Source organism: Cupressus sempervirens, chromosome 7 (genome assembly GCF_028749045.1).
Source record: "Cupressus sempervirens isolate cs-2001-9-10 chromosome 7, ASM2874904v1, whole genome shotgun sequence".
NCBI classification, from domain to species: domain Eukaryota; kingdom Viridiplantae; phylum Streptophyta; class Pinopsida; order Cupressales; family Cupressaceae; genus Cupressus; species Cupressus sempervirens.
In genome coordinates, this window is record NC_143124.1 from 10,165,578 (window position 1) to 10,185,591 (window position 20,014).

Below are 20,014 nucleotides of genomic sequence, written 5' to 3' on the forward strand. Positions count from 1 at the left end.
AAAGAGTGAAGTAATAGACTTTCAAACTACTATCTTACTATTATACTATTGCATTGGATAGTGTTTTCAAGTATTTTTCAAATACAAAATTTACATCTTGTGTCTACTATAACTATTTGAGTTTTGGTATAATACATCAAATACAATGGCAACAGGATTAGCAGGGTTCAATGGATTGGGTGGAATTAGGTCAGAGTGGTCGACCTTCACAGATACTTCACTTTGTTTCTATGATATGCATGATTTCCAAAGGATATTGAGAGTAGAACCAATCCACCCCATAACAGAGAAACTTCGGGGAAGCAGATTAGTAGAACCAGCTAGGTTCCTTGTAGCAGTACAAGCCCTAGAGTTAATTCTAGAATGCATCAATCATTATAACCTGGATACAAGGAAGATTTTATTGCCTGATCAGATAGTGTTGATTTCAATCGATTGACAATCAGTGGTGGATTTCTTATCGATTCAAGAATGGGAGGGGTTCTCTAATTTGACGATGAGTGGAGCCATGTCCAAGTACTCATTGAGAAAGATGGTTTGGAGGAAGGAGATCATGCAATCCTTATTTCAGAATCCAAGGGGGGCCAAAAGTAAAGTCCCTAAAACTCTCTTCAACACAGACCTCAAACTAGAAATTATTGATATTTTGGTTCTGTTGCATTGACTCAAAGGTGAGGTAGAAGCTTTTAATTTTTTAGAGCAGTACTTCTTTTTGGTGCAATTTATTTTCTCAGACACACAATATATTGATTGGGTGCATGACGTTAGTGAATAGCTTTCTAGGGCTCTCAATGCAACTAAGTTTTATAATTCTTTTTATATGTCCTCATTTTTTATATACATGTTGGCTTCTCTTCAATTGTGGCCAGGACTCCCTAGAAATGAGGATTTCCCTGATAATGTAAAAATTATGAGTTTTATCCAAGCTTGCAATTACAGAATAGTTATGCAGAATACATCCAGGTAAATGATGCATTCACCATGAGGATTTGTAGGGAACTACAGGGGCACCCAGAGCGGAGATTTAGTCCAAAAGCGATGGTGGTCATCAGTAAATTTGGCAGTTACTTCATCCAGTTCTCATCATTTTCTTATTTGCATCTTGCAACATTCGACGGACTCCCATTGAAGCTACCTAGGTATCCAGATGATATGATCATGCTCATGGAGATCGTGAGACAAGCAATACAAGTGAACGTGTTGAGCACCAGCTTGAAGAAGAAAGGGTATGAATTCCCTATAAAAGTTGGAGCATACAGTTGCGAAACTAGATTAGATGTAAAGAATATACTCAAAGCATTTGAGAGTAAATACAAATTGGAAGAGTATGAAGCAGTAAGGCCCCTGTTTGATCCTAATGGATATGCTAGGGATGTGCTCCAAATTGGAAGCATGATCAAACATGTAACAACCATGGAGGATTATTGGGTAGATTGTAAGGATGAGCTGGAGAGTTGAGATCGCACCTTTTCTAGATTTACAATTGATCAAATAAAGACACATGGAATAAATTTAGATGTGGAAGGGTTGGAGGATGATGGTCAAAATATGTACAGTAATACATATTTAACAAAATTGAGGAATACTCCCGTTAGCTCTGAACCATATGTTGACATAGAAGAAAATTTTGATGTCATGATGGCAAGAATTATCAAAAGAACTAGGAAGTGGGTTGAATGGATAGCTAAGAAAGGTTGAAGAAAGAGAAAAGCTACTTAGGCTTCTCTAGCTGCAGCTACTTCTACTTCATCTTAAAGTGCCACTCCTAGTGCTACTGCCATAGCGGCTCAAAGACCAACCCAATCTGTGGGAGGGGGTGACCAGCCCCTAGAGAAGCATGTTCTAATAGCCCTAACCTATCAAGGTGGATTGTTACCAGTCATTGGAGCTCAACTTGGAGCTGAGAAGGGAATGGAAGAGTAGAAAGATGGATCCCTTGCTCCAGTCTCACCCCTACATGCCACTTTACTCCCATCTCCTCAAGCTTCTCCAACTCCATATCCTCATGTTGCCTCTATCTTATCCCCTCATCACAGCCCTACACCATTTGTAAGTGCTCCTCTTCTAAAGCCCATTGGTTCTCCTTTTCAAATAGTAGAGATTGGAGATGATAAAAGTAGTAGTAGTGAATCTATTGATTTCGATGAAGTTGCAAAGAAAGCCCAAAAAGAAGAGAAAGCTCTAGGTTCATCTCAACTTCTTTCTTAGAATCCAAAGACCCCCTTTTCTGCAACTACAACAACAATAACTCCGATGAAGAAGAAGATGTTCAGCATTGAGTCACTTGGAATAGCCTCCAAAGTGATTAGTACAGAATCTTGGCTTGAGGATACTTTGGAAAAGAAGAGAAATAGGAAAGATGAAGGTGTTCCTTCGAAAGATGTTGTATCCCAAGTAGTTCACTTAGGATATGCCATGGTGAAAGCTAAAAAGTAGAAGACCTTTTTAATTCTGGAACAAGATCCAGAAATAGGACACTTAAGTTTGGAAGTAGCAAAACCAAACAAGGCAAGGCGAATTGAAGATATGATGCCAGAAGACTTCATTTTGCATTCAATTGATCTCGGGGAAGCTAGGCATGATACAAAAGTGGGCCTATGGAGATCAAGTAACGAGGTGATAGAGGAACAACTAGAGGACCTCAAACTATCAAAAATTAGAATGAAAGCAGAGATTGAGGAATTGAAAAGATTCATCAGGAAACTAGTTGTTCCATTGGAAACCATTACTGGTGTGCCTGCTACTGAGAACCCTACTATAGAAGAATTGCAAGCCTTCATCTCACAAGTCCAAAAGGATAGAAATTTTGGCTAGATCGAAAAAGAATGGATTGTGAAGCTCAGTACAGATGGAGCTATTCTGATTGATCAAATTGGAAATGTTATCCTTCAATTAGAAATTGAGAAGGATAATATTACTTCTAATCACAACACTTTGGCTACAGAAAAGGTAAGGTGTGAGGAATGTGTTTCTCTCTTAAATATGGTCATTCAAATGAAGGAAAAAGAGGCAATCGAAGTGAATATTTTGAAGAAGGGGACTGAGCCTCTATTCGAATGGCTTCAGAACATGCAATTCAAGAAGGAAATGATTCAAGAGGTAGAGGAAGGACTCAAAGAAACAAAGGAAAAGGTAAAGAAGATCCAAGATAGAGCATTTGAGCTCATGCAAGGGTTACACATAGATGCACAAAGTAGTGGGCAAGGAAAGGCTCTCATTGGGATAGAGGTAATGAAGAATAACTTCTCCACATACTTGAATAATCTAACTGGGATAACTTCAAGCAATCAAAATAGAGTGGTAGAGTTGTGAACACTTGGCGGATGCATACATTTGGCAGCTGGAGAGTTGACAAGTCAGCAGGGTGCAGTAAAGGAATTGGCTCAGGAGCATTCAAAGTGACTCTTAAGATTCACCAATGTACATGTGCCTATTCACGAGGAGATGATCCCAATTATAGTGGTTGCCAGAACATATAGGAAAAAAACTAAAAAAGGAAAGAATTCTAAATGACTTATTCTATAGTCTCTTTTTTTTTTAATGTAAATGTTACAAATTTTTGTAAATTTTGAAATCCGACAAACTGGCATCTAGCCATTTGTCATTTTTGGAAGATGAACCAATTGAAATTCCCATTGTAATGGTCATCTCTCAAAACCTATATGTATGAAATTTAATGATTAATCAAAGGTTAGCAAAATTTTGGTGTGAAGTACTATTTTTTGCAGAGACAATTGAATGGCACTTCATTTCAATCAGTTTCCATTCCAGTAGGTACTATAATTTGTTAGTGTTTCCTTTCTACATTTTAGAGAACTAAGAAAGAACAGAGTTTCATTTCCCCTATTTTTTGGAATTTAAATGGATGTAATAAGTATTATTATATTTCATTTGACAAAAGGATCCTGTTAGTTTTCCTGACTCATCAGTTGTAGTTTAGATTTAGATTTCAACTTATTTTAGTCTTGAGCAGATGAATTTATGAATTCATAAGAAGTGTGGATACATAAGTTTGTTCCAATATTGAGTAATTTTTCTTGCTTGAATTAAGTTCTAGTTAGGCTTAATTTGGTTTACCTTGCTTGCTCTCGGGTTAAGAGTATAACCCAATTTAGATAAGTAGAAACGAACATAATTCATTGAAGATTATTCATATAGGGAGCTATACCTATCAATTCAGAGAAAAGTCGATAACCATAAAATGGCTTTTCAACTGTTGTGAATAGATATTGTTCATAATCTGGGCATAAAGAGTCATAATTTCATGATAGATAAAAGGACAAATCTGTTTACCAACAGACTTTTGGTGACTCTACTGGGGAAACAAATAGTCACTTGATTAAAAAGCCTATGTCATGAGGAAAAATGGTACTACCTCATGAAAACATAATCCCAGTGCTCCAACCTAACCTTGGTTTTCAAGACAACCAAGAGGATATAATTTCATCCCTTAACACATTTGTTTGGAGGCACAGAAGGAACACTAAACATTACTAGAATGCTATCCAGATATTAGAGGAAGAAGAAAGAAGAGCTGAAGCTTTTGAAAGAGCTGTTCAAAGAAGAGATATTTGGAGAGTGAAAAGACAAATAAGATAGTAAGCTCAGAGTTAAATCAGACCAAGCATCCTGGAACAATTTAGGTTCCTTAGAAGTACCAAGAAATAGGGTGGGCAAGATTCCACTTTTGACAAATTAACAGAGCTGGATTTTCCTATCTTAGAATTTCCAAAGCAGAAAGGTGAAGGTAAAATTTGAAGTAGACCCCCTTCTCCTGTTAAAAGCCAAGATGCCAGCACTTCGCATTCCACTTGTCTGGTGTTAGCACTTCACAGAATTACAACCCCTTCGATTGTTAATTTCCTACCATATACTGCTAGGACAATCATGGCTGCTCCAGCTGCTGTAGCAACAAAGCCATTAGCACTAAATGCCTATCATCCACTCCCAGCTGGTTCAAGGAAGAATTTTCCTAAATTCTCAAGAGATGGTAAGGTTACTACAAATGAGCACATTAAAGCTTTCTTCGTGGCTACTCATATATTAGGGGTGGGACATGAAGATATCATTGTAAGATTATTTGTAGAGACCCTTATAGATAATGTAGTAGACTAGTTTTATCATTTAGCGGATGGTTCAATAACAGATTGGGACACGATGAGAATTGAATTTGAAGCCAGATTCAAGACTGTGAAAGATGAGCGTGCCTTACTAACATAGTTGACTCCAATTAGGAAGCAACCAACTATGAGCATGAGAGATTTCATTTCCAACTTCAATAAAATTAATAGCAAAATTCCTAATATTGATAGACCCACACCCGAAAATTTAAAAACTTTCTTTATTAGTGCTATGCCTCCAGACATCAATTATGATCTGAGAAGAGCATTGCCTACTGATCTAGCTGACACACAAAAGAAAGCTATTGAATGTGAAGATGACCTAATTTCCACGAGAAAATTGAAATGAGAACCTCAAACTAAAGGGAATTCTAGTCATACCACATCATCAGAAGAGATGATTTAGAAGTTTTCTAATGAGCTAGTAGCGATGAAAAAGAAATTACCTAGATTCAATAACTCTCATCAACAGAATTACCAAAACCCACTAGGAAGAAACAATGAAAATAGATTTCCACAGCTTACAGGTTCACAACCTAGGTTGCAAATCGAAGTAACACCGAAAAAATGAAATATGTGCACCTTCCATTTTACCACAGATCATGACAGTGAGAATTGTCTAGAAACTGTCCATATGATGCAATTGCTATCTACTAATGAATTAAATATTGTAGTTCTATGTTCAGAACCTAATTCCTGTTCAAATGGCGACTCTGGAAATTTATTTTTAGAATATGAATTGGATTCTAAATCAAAGGGTGAATGTTACGCTACTATTAATGGAACCTCATACAAAGTACTTACTCGTGGACAAAGAATGAAGAATAAAACCTCTAGTCATATTCACAAAGATGAATCTGGTCCTTCTACGAGTAAGATACATATTGATCAAGGAACATCCACTTTACAAATGGGTAAGGACAATACATCTTTTGATTTCATTCAATTTTGTGAAGAGTCAAAAGTTCAAATTTCTACTATCAATTATTTAAAGTCACATCCTTTTGAACTAAAGAGGTTAGTGGATAAATGTAAAGGAGGTACCTGAGACTTAAATCATAATGTGACTATTGAAATCAAAGATGAAACCTTAACATCTGGCTTGTTTAATCAAGAATATTCTACTATTTTAGCAACTTTCCCTAGACAGAAGCCTGAACCTTTTTATATTTCATTGTATATTAATGGATGTAAACTCAATAATTGCATAATAGATTTAGGTGCATCAGATAATGTTATGCCATATTCCGTAGCTAAAGCCTTGGGGTTGAATCTTACTAAAGTACATCGGAGATGTTATTCTATGGATGCCAAGCAAGTCCCTCTGCTTGGAAAAATTAAAGATGCACAAGTAGCTCTGGCCTCATATCTAGAAAATAAACTCTTGTTAACCATCCTGGTAGCTAATATTCCTGCAAGTTATGGACTCCTTTTAAGTAGAAGTTTCTACTAAGACTTAGGAGGAGAAATTAAACTAGACTGGTCCCAAGCTGTGATACCTATTGGTAATAAGAAGGTCAAGTTAGAACTTGAAGAAAACGAAAAATTCACAGTCTTGAAATTGGATGATCCCAAAGCTCAAATTTTATATCAGGAATTGGAATTTGGTAATTATATGTTATTTACTAAAGATGATTCAGGTAAACAAATGAACGAGAATTAGGTCAAGAAGGTTCCTGATGAAAACAAAGAGGTTTTTGACATATGGACACTCGAATTTGAAGGGAGTTGTGCTTCCTCAGGTTCTGGAGCTGGCATAGTGTTGATATGCCCAAAAGGAGAAGCTAAGCCCTTAGCTTTCAAATTAGAGTTTGGTAACACAAAAAATACAGTAGAATATGAAGCTTTAATATTGGGCATAGTTACTGCAAAAGAAAGAGGGATAAAATTCTTAAAGGCCCAAGGTGATGCAAAGCTTATTGTGAGACAAATCAAAGGACAGTGCTCAGTGAAGAATCATAAACTGAAGAATTATAGGAATAGGGTGTGGGATGAGATAGAAGGTTTAGACGCCTTCTCCATTAGAGCCGTGCCAAGAGAAATGAGCACAAAGGCTGACTCACTAGCAATCTCTGCTTCCTTGTTACTCCCACATCTAGATTTTAAGGATAAAAAATATCAGATTGAAATTATATATAGATCTACTATCCCAGATAATATAGAGTCCTAGCAAGTCTTTAAGGATGATAAGAGTTTGCAACTATATATGGAAAATGATGAAGCAAACTTTGAGCCTGAGTCTCACGAGGATGATGAACATAGCAAAAGTGGTGAAGTCCAACTGAAAAGTAATATTATTCCCCCTTATTTTGTAGCTCTGGAAAAGTTGTTTAACAGACATGATCCTTATGTTAAGCAGAAAAGAACAGAAAAGGGACCAACCATGGGTGAATATGAAGGATTGAACATTGGAGATGTCCATAGTCCTAAAATGATTAATATTGGAAAATGTTGTACTCCCAAAGAGAGAGAAACTACAAAGAAATTATTTGAAGAATATAGAGATGTCTTTTCTTGGAGCTATGAAGACCTAAAGAGCTACAGAGGAGGAGAGGTGAAACATCAAATTCCTCTCAAACCAGATGCAGTACCCTTTCGGCAAAACAAAAGAAATTATAATCCAAAAGTTGTAGATGCCATTTTTTGAAAATTTGATAAAATGTTAAAAGCAAGAATCATTTATCCTATCCATCACTCTACCTGGATAGCCAACATAGTGCCTGTCAGGAAGAAGAACAAAGAGATAAGGATTTGTGTAGATTTTCGTAACTTGAATCAACATCTCTCAAAGATAATTTTGCTCTCGCAAACATGGACCATTTGTTACAAACAGTTGCAGGATCTGAGATGATGTCTATGCTCGATGGCTTTTTAGGATATAACCAGGCTGAAGTAGAAAAGAAAGATCAACATAAAAAAATGTTCACAACTCCTTGGGACACATTTGCATATCACAGGATGCCTTTTGGATTGATCAACGTTGGGGCTACATTCCAAAGATTTATGAGTGAGACCTTCATTGATATGAAAGATCGAATAATAGTCATATACCTGGATGATCTTATGGTGTTCTCAAAGAAAAGAAAATACCATATGGAAGATCTAAGAAGAGTGTTACAAAGATGCAAGGAGCATGGGATTTCTCTCAATCCAAAAAAGTCAGTGTTTTGTGTAACCGAAGGAAAATTACTTGGACATATAGTGTCATAGGAAGGCATTAAAATTGATCTTGACAGAGTGGAGGCCATCTAGAGACTAAGTCTACCTATAAAAAAATTAGGGGTTAAATATTTCTTTGGCCAAGTGAATTTCCTTAGAAGGTTTGTTCTCGATTTTGCAGAAACTACTAAGCATATAATCGATATGATGAAGGGAAATTCAAGTTTCAAATGGAGTAAGGAGGGAAAGTGAGCTTTTCAAGATATAAAAATTGATGTTGCTAATGCCCTAGTGCTATGTCATACAAATTACAAGCAAGATTTTATTATTTATTGCTATGCTTCAGAACATACATTATCAGCTATTCTTGTGTAGGAGAATGGTGAAGGAATACAAGTTCCCATTGCTTTTATCAGCATACCTTTGAAAAATCATGAACTAAAATATTTCCAAATTGAAAAGCATGCTTATGCAGTAGTTAGGGCACTTAAGAATTTCAATTTTTATGTTCTACATTCACACTCTATTGTCTTTGTCCTAGACACAGCAGTAAAAAGTGTACTAATGCAACAAGAATTAGGTTGCAATGTCAAAGGAGCATGGGTGGCGAAGATACAGGAATATGATATTGATATTAAACCTACCAAGATGATAAGAGGAAATGCTCTATGTAGAGCAATTGCAGAAAACAAAACCACTAATGAATTAGGATAATCAAATGAGAAGCAACTGGTGCTGGCAGTAGGTCTATATGATTCATGATTTGAGAACATTTCTTACCTTTTAACATATGGTGAATGTCCAGAAGGTTTGAATACAAAACAAAGAAGAGATCTTAGATTAAAAGAAGCCAAGTATGTGATTTGGGATGGCAAGCTTTTCAAAAGGGCTATTGATGGTACATTCCTGAGGTGCGTAGATAAGCCACAGCAAGAAAAGTTGTTGAAAGCATTTCAGGATGAGGCCTATGGAGGACACTTCTCTTCTTCAGTTATAGCCTTCAAAATACTAAGGAAATGTTATTATTGGCCAAGGATGTTCAAAGATGCATATGCATGGGTAGCTAATTGTGAAAAGTGTAAAATGTTTTCTAGACGCCCTCAATTAGCCACGTTGCCACTGAGACCTGTTATCATTGAAAGACATTTTCAGCAATGGGGTCTTGATTTCATTGGACCAATTACTCCTGCATCCACTTCTAGTCATCAATATATCATAACTACAACCGACTACTTCACCAAGTAGGTAGAAGCTAAGGCTACAAAGAAGACTACTTCTGAGGTGGTATGTGAATTCATTAAAGAAAACATTTTGGTCAGATTTGGCGTTCCCATTAAGTTAGTGATGGATAATGCATCCTATTTCTCTTCAATTGAAATTACTGATTTCTGTTTTGAGTATGGGATCACCGTCAGCCATTCATCTAATTATTTCCCTCAAGGGAATGGACAGGCAGAATCTAGCAATAAGAATTTGATCAATATTGTAAAGAAACTAGTGTCAGATAACCAGAAGAATTGGCACAAAAAGATTCATGAGGCACTCTAGGTAGATAGAGTGACACCCAAGAGAGAAATTGGTATATCCCCTTTTGAATTGGTTTATGGAACTGAAGCTAGTCTACCTCTACCATTGGAATTGGCTACAAGAAAACTCAGAACAGTAATTGAAGATGATGTCTATAAGGATTGTCTAGAAAAGAGAATCCTGTATCTAAATAAACTGGAAGAGGAAAGGATGGAAATTGTTGGTCATATCACATAGCACCAAATGCGAGTAAAAGAAATTTTTGACAAGAAAACAAGACCTCAAAAATTTATGGCGAGAGATATGGTGTTACTCTAGGACAAAAGAAAGGCTCCAAAAGGAATGCATAACAAGTTTGATACTATATGGAAAGGCCCTTTTAGAATTCAAAAGGCATTTGAAATTAATTCTTTCAAATTAGCATATGAAGATGGTGAAGAACTACCCCTGACTTATAATGGTCAGGATCTCAAGCTCTACCAAGTTACAAATTGAAAATAGGTAACCCCTATAATGTACCATAGTGTCTGTCTTAGTTAGCTTTCCTTTTTTAGTGTCTTTTCCTTGCTTTCCTTGTTTTGTTTTGTTTCTATTGTGTTGCCGCCCTTTATTTTCTTTTGTGAAACCAGAGATTCTAAGTTCCTTTGCTTGGGTATCCTTACCCAAGTCCCCAGTTAGAGCCAGTTGTTGCCCCACTTTTCAACCATATAAATTTTTTTGCAAAAGTGGAGAGTAAACTAATGTCATGTTCTGTCAAGTCAGGTCACTAGGATTTTCTTCTTTAGGTGCTGAGTTTCTCCATCGGGTTTTCAACTTTTCCTTTCTCCCGTATCACATTTAGCTCGGGTGGGTATTTCTTGGTTGTCATGAGTATTACAGGTAGTTTAGAGCCATCCCCAATGGAGATTCTCGATTTGTGCTATATCTTTTGATTTCCTTTCAGCTCATTTGATCTAGAGTTAAGAAAATTGAATTGGCAAAAAATCAAGTTTCGGCTTCTCCTCGGCGGGTTCTCGCACCCAGAAGGCAGATTTCTACAAAGGTTGACAAATGCTATTTCTGAGCTTCCTTGAAGAAAAGTAAATCATTTTAAGAAAAGATCATTTAAGTGATATCATGATCTCATAGCGAGAACCATTTTAAAGCTTGTAAATTGATCAAGATAAGCATCAGCGAAAAACTAGAAAAGAGCTTCTCCGTGGCAGACTTCGAAGTCAATAATCAATTTTCTGAAAAGGTATATGTAAAGGAATTGAGAAAGCTAATGGGCCCCACCCCTCATTTTCAAAGTCAGTTTTGTATTTTTCGGAGGCTTAAAATAAAGTGAATAAGGTGGAGGAAATGAAACAATGAGTATTGGCAAAAAAATAGGTTTCTTCTTCTCCATTGTGGGTTTTCGCACCTAGAAGGTAAAACTCTGTAGAGACCCATAGCTATTACTGGTAGGCTGAAACAAGGGTACATAACCCTCATAACCCTCATAGAATATTGTTCAATCAACTTAACTAATATAGTTTGTCTGTGATTATGCACATTGCAAACTTAATAACTAGATCTTCAATTCCATCAATGGACATTCGTTGAATCTTCCATTTTTCCTTCATCCAATCTTTGAAAATATTCTTTGCTATGTGTATCATCATATTTACTATGTCTAGGGTGGGATAACTAGTAACTCAGTGAATGATTACTTTATTGATCTTTATTGGTCCACCTCCCAACCATAGCTTCATGGTTTTTACTTGGCTTACTATAATCTCTATTCATTCAACTTTGCTCATAGTTCATAGTCTACAATATTTGTAATCTTGCACATGTAGCAAAATCAAACATCATGAACCATTAAGGATCTAGGTGGAACCAATGACATGACTGCAATTTTAGGTTACACTATGAATTTAGGTGGAGGATATTGATCATTGCTCACAATCTATGTGTCTCTTTCCTTCACATCTCTTTCCCTAATATAGATGCAGTGGATGTCATTTGTGATGTAGTGCAAGGTAGGAGAATTCCCAAGGAAATTTCCCAACCCACAAAAAATAACCAAACAATGAAAATAATACAACAATGCAAGGTCTAATACCAATTACAACACTTTATTAATAAAATAACTCTTTACATGCAATGTGCCTAGTTGTAAGGCCTCCTGAGTTTGGGCCAAGTACAATGGAAATTACAAAAATAGTTTTGCAAGGTCTATCAAGATCCAACCCAAACCCTAGCTAGTCTAGATTGACACTCTGGAAGAAACTTCTATCAAAGATCTAAAATTGTGCTCACAAGCACACCAAGAGATCCCCTTCCTTCCCAAGCCTTAGTTACTATTCATTCTCAAAGTTCTCTCCTCCACTTCACCTTCTTCTTGAGGCTAGATGATCCTGTTAAGACTCCACAAGACCCCCTATTTATACCCAACTAAGACACACGTCATCCTAGTATGTTACAAATTAAATAAACCCTTGCATTTAATATATATTTAAGCCAAAGTCAACTTACAATAGAAATTAAATACATACAACCAAATTAAATGCCAATGTCAACTCACACTAGAAATTAAACACATACAACTTGGGAAAAGTCAAAACCAAGACATGAATGAGCATTGGGAAACCACTCTTGAGTATCAAAAAATATTAGGTTCACTCAACACATGAAGGAACACTCAGTTAACACTGAAACTCTATTAATATTGAAAATCAATTAACAGTACAAACTTAGTTAACATTGTTTCATTAAAACTAGAACTCATTTAACACTTATTGGCTAACACTATTCAATTCATTTAATACTCCTTGATTAATACTAAAACTTTGTTACACTTCTTTGTTAATACTGGAATTTGGTTGACACTACTCGGTTAACACTAAAACTTAGTGATAATTGCCGGAATGAAACAAAATGAGCAAGATTACAAGGCAACCTAGGATGCTCCTGCATCATTTTGTAACTAGGGTTTAAACAAATTCACTTAAACAATTCTAAAATCAACTTAACTCAACACTAAACCTTACTTAGTTTTTCAAATCTAGTTGGTGACATGTTGTGATTTACTCATTCTTTCATTGAAATCACCTTTAATCACCTTTGAATTACTTGTGTGCATTGAAATCACTTGGTAAATGATAATGAACATCAAAGTTAGATATATGTATTCAATATGTTGAACTAGATCTGCAATAAATTTGTTGTATTGAAGTATGTGCATTATATTTGTCTCAACCTTCACATAGCATTGTGTTCACAAATTTTCCCTTTCAATAATCAGTCACTATTACTTAGCTTAGCCAATGTTTTACATTAGTTTTGTATAAAATCTCAGCTCATATGACATCACTTGGTCTCTATAGGCTATAATACTGATACTTCTTCAAGAAAAAATAATAGATCAACTACATTTAATCCTAATCCATCTCATATCTGGATCATGTACCATATAATAATGAACTATAAAACTGAAATGAATCTAACTATGTATGGCATCTATCAACATGAAAATGTAAACACATAATACAAAGATTTTGTTAACCTGTAAACCCTCCAAGGTGAAGGTAAAACTAGGGTGGGGATGACATCCACAAATCTTCACTACTACAACAAAAAAAAAATGTTTGCTTGTTAGGGCTACAATTTTGATCACTTTTTATGATCTACTTTGTGAGGGGTCTAATTACAAGATAGTTAGGAGGATTTTAATTTATAATAAAGCAAGAACTCTATTAAGAAATTTAATTACGTCTATTAAAACCACTCTATTAAGAGATTTTCTATGATATACTCATTATAATGTCTCAGTACCTGATCCAGTATTTTTCTCTCACATTGAATTTGATTATAGATCTTCTCTCTTCAATTTTTAAATTTGAGTTCCTTATTTGATTTTCTCTATTTTTCCCTTCACTACTAGGTTTCTCTATTTGATCCCTTTATCAAACTTATCCTTCCTTTCTCTTTCCTTAGCCTTTTCATGCATTCACAATCTTGCTTCACATATGTAATGATTTGTAGTTAGATTCCTTCTTAAATAAAGAACAATAGAAGGTTCTAGATCAAAATAAATGATCTAGAAATTGTTATTTTCCCGCTTAGTCCTTTTATTTTTTTGATTGGCTAATCTATCTTTCTTAGGATTGATGTCCTCTAAAAAAATATGTAATCAACCCCTTAACTATCTCTATACTAAGAAAATATAGCATAGAAGTTGGAAAAAATTATTTATATAAGTGTTTGTCATTATAGACACATGCTAAAACTCATTTACTTAGCAATTAAATGTCTTGACACTTAGTCATAACTAACATTTATGTTGTCCCTAAACTTCTATAGGTTCATAAAATATTGACTCACTTGACATAAATTAACTTTATATCACTTAGTATCTATATGTTTCACATGACATATATTGTGCCTTGCTCTCCACTAGGGTGGTTAGTAACCTTTGACTTGTTCGACATGTAGGAAAATATAAACAAGTCCATGTAGCTTGGCCTTCTTTGGATGGCTTGGTTGCATTGATGAACAACCAATGGTACTTAGATTAGGAAATGACTAAGTGTTCAACACTAATAAGAAAGAAGGCTTAGAGATCAATAGTAATATCATCAAGGTAAGGAAACACATAACAAGAAATATTTGACAAAATATTGAAGATGGTAATCTAGTCATATTTTGAGAAGATAGTTCAGTGGGTGATGCTCCTCTTATTCACACAAAGTTTTCTACCTTAAAAGAATATAGCGTGATCTAGCATGGTGAAAGGGAGATGAGTTATATCCAAGACAACGAGTGGAAGGCTTTAGAAATGGGCAATTTGATCCTTATAGATAACACTATGTATTACAAGTTGGTATCCCTCCTAAAAGATATTTGAATTCTCTCCTTCCTAGAGACTGATAAACTAATATGGGAAAGGAACCCAAGCATGGAATTTAGCGTGAAAATAACCTACAATATCATAATTGGGAGGTGGGCAACATGGAATGGAAGAATGTTTGATTTTCCCACTCTCTCCCCAAAATCAACTTCTTCTTGTAGTTTTATTATGCACAATAGCGTCCTCACTATTGATAATCTTAAGAGGCATGAATTCCAAATAGGAAATTGATGTGTGCTATGCTACAAGGTTGAAGAAATCATTTTTCCTTTGGATGGAAATGCCCCTCTCACCACCCCCTCATAAAAATTATCATGAAGGCTTCCCCCCCATATGTGTGCTTGAACATATGGAAGCAGAGGAATAACCATATTTTTATAGAAAAAGATACCCATTCCCTAGAATTGGCTACTTGAATTATGATGGGAGTGATCAAGAAATGTGCTTTATTTTGAAAATGGAAACCACTAGCCTACCCACCCACATATAATGAGAGCTGCCAGGGAGAACTTTGGGATATCTCCTAGTTAATTGTGAAAGTTGATAATTCAAAGATCCCAGAAAAGATTGAATAGTAGATGAATTAGAGCAAGGAAGATTAGTGCAAGGAACTAGAGCAAGGTGGATTAATCCAAGGAACTAGAGCAAGTAGGATGAATCCAAGGAACTAGAGCAAGTAGATTGAATCGAAGGAACTAGAGCAAGGAGGATTAGTGCTTGCTAGTATGCTTTCAGTTTAGTTTTTTGTTCTATATTTAGTAGGTTTTTTATTGGCCCAAGGAATATCTTTGTTAGTATTTACTATACTAATTTAATGGCCACTATGAATATTCTGGCCATGTTTATGTATAATATTGACATTCTGATGGTTTTTACTACTAGTTTACAATTAAAAATGCTTTATCCTCAATGTTTTCATGGTTAAGAAGGGGGTTGGATAATTGCATAGTAATAACTTTTGACTGATTCATAGTATGTATTTTTCTTTGTATGGGTCAGTCCCCATATTAACTGCTACTTAATATCAAAGATATTATTAATATATTTCTTAACAGTTATAAATATACTCATGATTCTATCTTTCATACATGTGTAGAGACATATAGTTTGAATAATTTGATTAATTTATAAGTAGTAATCTTAACTTATACTATATTATACTCTTGATTTTAAAAATACTTTATGTTCAATTTTTTCTTGATCTATTAGTTCTCTTCCTGATGATGGTACTAGCACTGTGGACATGGAGGAGCTCAACTTATTGATTTCATGTCCATGACTTATTGTCCAACTTTCTGTCAACATTGCGCCAATAGTTGCAACTTTAAAGTTGTTAGTGGAATGATGACTACCCATAATTGAATGAAATGAACCTTTAGTTTTAAAAATCAAGTAATCATGTGATGTTGTGTATTTCTACAAGTATGGGCAACACTGCACCAATAGTTGCAACTTTAAAGTTGTTAGTAGAATGATGACTACCCATAATTGAATGAAATGAACCTTTAGTTGTAAAAATCAAGTAATCATGTGATGTTGTGTATTTCTACAAGTATGGGCACCCGTTTTGCATTACCATTAGTATCACTTTTTATTTGGGTTATATTGGACATCTTATAAGCAAAAGACATGTTGATGTGGCACCATAATTGATGATGGAGACTTCAAAACTTAGTAATAAAGATGACACTTGCCAACTAAGCTATTGTAAAAAATTAAATGGGATGAAATTTCTAAACAAAATTTTAATGAGTATATTAAGATGCTCAAATATTGAATCCTCTCCACCTAGATGTTTACAATTTATTACATTTCTTTTTACATGAATAGTATTTCCTACTTTGAAAGAAAAAAGTGACATCCCAAATATTAATTAGAGAATTATAATAAACTTTTACACAATCCAATAGAAACAATATATAATTTTAAATTGCACAATACACATGATCATTTGTAAAATATACTTAACAATCACCCCAAAAATTTCACATTTCACAAATCATGTGAAACCAACTGCTGCAAAGGAAGGAAGGGGAGGGGGTCCAAAAATTTCACATTTCACAAATCATGTGAAACCAACTGCTACAAAGGAAGGAAGGGGAGGGGGTTTTTGTAGTCCAAGACACCAACCATAATTTTTGGGTTGACATATGATAACTAATCTGGGAACGACCTAAACAAAACCCTATACATACCAGATCCCACATCACACAGCCAGTTTCCTCAGCGGTTTTCGTAGCTTCCTGTTTCAATAGGCTCCGAAAAACAACTCCCCATGGCGACGGATGCGAGTACATCGACTACGAACGAATGTAAGGTGAAACTGAAGAGTGCTGATGAGAAGATCTTCGAGGTAGATTATGCGGTGGCCGTGCAGTCGCAGTTTGTAAAGAACCTGGTGGAGGACGTAGGCACCGATATGCCCGTGCCTTTGCTCAATGTTTCCAGCGAAACTCTTGCGAAAGTGATCGAATACTGCGAATATCATGTGAATATGCAGTCAGTGGGCAACATGACCATCTCGGAGGAGGATGTTAAGAAGTGGGATGAGGAGTTTGTGAAGGTGAAGTTGGCCACGCTTTTTCATCTCATCAATGCTGCCGAGTACCTCGATATATGCAATCTACTCGATTTAGTTGCACAAGCCATAGCAGACAGGGTTAAGTGGGCGAGCCCAGAAGAGATGAGAAAGATATTTAACATAGAAAATGACTTCACCCCGGAAGAGGAGGCAGAGGTCAGGCGTGAAGTTGAATGGGCTTTGCAGTAATTTATAAGGGATTCCTAGGGTTTAAGAATATCTATGTTTTTTTTCGTGTTAAGATACTGCTCTTTTCTTCGCCTTCTTGATTTTGAACTGGTTTTGGTCATCAGTTGATAATTATTGAGGAGGGGGACTCCGGTAGGTTTTCTTTGAACAGTTATGCGACAATGAATGTCATTGATTGATTTCTTTAATGTTGATTATATGTAGTTGGCTATGTTTCTATTGGCTAATCTAATTGTTTGATCTGCTGATGGTTTAATATTATTGACTGCTATTATTATTATTATATACAGGACAGTTGGAAAAATACTAATCTTTTGATGTCATCGGTTGGATAAACTAGATTGTGTTTGGAGCTCATGAATTATTTATGTTTGTAAAATATATAGTCCAGTTTCATATTGTGTAGCTTGTATATTGATGATTTGGTAATGTTGGAATACACCAGTTCTTCTCCCATGCCACTTCTTGTTGAACTAAAAATTTATCTTCCTCCACATGTAGCTGGATGTCCTCTATCCTCTATTTATAGAGATCATATAAACTATTTTTGTGTGCAGTCAGATTAATAAAAGAACGAGTTTTTCTCTCTTATATCTATTCTAGTTATTCATTGATCTGCTGTCACCATGTTCTTCTTTTTAGATATGCTCTCTATTATAAGTGTTTATCTCTGTTATGGTTTGTCATTGTGTTCTATTATTTATTATATCTGTTTCTTAATACGGTAAGAGAGCATACTATGATTGATGGACTGTGATTTATTGTTTGGGTTTATAAAACTTGATTTAAAATCCCTCTTCTCTCTCTAATTCTGATCTTCTTTGTTTCCTATTGAAATAGAAAAGAATTCATCAATTTCCAATTTCCACTGAAGGAGATTAAGCCAGCCACTGCAAAGAACACCATAGGCTGCAATTAGTCATCTGATCAGATGGAAGGAGTTTATTATGGTTTTGCACCATTTTTATGTCAAGAACAATGGTTGGGTACCTATGTGTCTAGTAGATAGATTGTTTTTCATATGAAATTAATAATCATTATATATGTAATTGTGATAAGCCAAAATCATTTGTTTAGGTGAAAAATATTAAAAGTCTGTAGCTTGCTTGAGCCAAAAAAAAACCTAAAACAAAAGCAATTGAATCAGCTGGGGAAAATCTCAAATGGTTATGGATGAGCTGGTTAAAAACCCACATCATACTGACACAAGGAACAAATTGATAGAGATAAGAGGAATGAAAAAATTATGTTGCAAATGGGTATCTAACAAGATTCAATGTCATGACCCATTCTATTTCAATTTCTTACTATAATTTCTCCTATAAAAGTCTTTAGTTATAGAAATTAAGGAAGCGTGTTAGAATAGAGTAGTTCTTCTATGTATCTTCCTCCATGTGCATACACATGTCATAACCTATTTCTCCATAACCTGATTAGATTGGAAAGCTTGTTGCCACGTGGATTTTGTTAGAGAAATTGATTAATTAATATTCGTATTATTTGCACTAAGGATGTAATTAGTTGGACATGAATCACTACTTCATCTTAATTGAATTAAAAAAAGGGATTAGGTCAGTTATTCCCAAAAATGAGGGAAATATATCATACGGTATGGAGAGAAGATGGAGAACTTGGGCTGGGAACTACAGAAAGAGTGGGAAAACAAGCTTGATCACTAATGGACATCCAAGTTCCTCTTCTATTTTGCACGATTTACTTTTAGATTCTTGAGCAATGGCAATAATATTTTAGTTAATGGCTTCTCTTCTTTCAAAATGGATGTAGCTATTGTGCATTGCTGCATATATATGATAGATGATAACGTGCTTGAATATAGTTTTAATGAACATTGGATCTTACCCTTTGTGTAACCAGCCAAGTAGAATGGCCAGTTTTAGCCACCAATTTCCGGAAAGTTCTCCTTACTCATCTAGAATCATTTCTCTTTGTTTGAGTCCATTAATGCCTGATAAGAAACCTGATAGTAAGCGTGGGTCTCTGCCTTGATACGTGACTGGGTGTTCAATGTTCGAGTTGTGGTGCACGTTTTCTCCTCTTTCTTGAATAAGTATTTATCTTTTTAGCCATCTTGCATCTCGGATTAGGTGCATTTGCATCTATACTGTTCCATTAAATCTTGTGGTAGTGATAGCTTAAGTGGTGCACGTTTTCTCTTCTTTCTTGAATAAGTATTGATCTTTCTAGCCATCTTGAATCTCGGATTGGGTGCATTTGCATCTGTACTGTTCCATTAAATCTTGTGGTAGTGATAGCTTAAGGTGAAACAAGATATGGTATCTTTTACTCAACAGTTTAACTCCATGAAGATGGGTATTTGATGCAACCTGAATATAAATTGAATTTCAAAGGCAGTCAAAGTCGAGCCCCAAATCTATTAACAACTACAAATTTGGCATGATTGGTTACGCACACTTCTGCTACCATTTGTTATTATAATCATTCTAATTCCTTAAAAAGAGAAATTAAGCTTTGTATGGTTACTCCCTAGCTGATTAGGCTGTTGAGAAACCAGTTGCCAGTTCATTGTGAGGCTCTTGAATGCTT

The 20,014-nt window shown here is 35.3% G+C and overlaps 2 pseudogenes; one reads left to right on the forward strand and one right to left on the reverse strand.

Moving 5' to 3' along the window:
* LOC149545152 (putative receptor-like protein kinase At1g49730) overlaps positions 1 to 16,886 on the reverse strand; it is a 59,168-nt pseudogene extending 42,282 nt beyond the window's left edge.
* Positions 16,887 to 16,954: 68 nt separating this feature from the next.
* On the forward strand, positions 16,955 to 17,449 carry LOC149545153 (SKP1-like protein 1A pseudogene; annotated as a pseudogene).
* Positions 17,450 to 20,014: the final 2,565 nt, after the last annotated feature.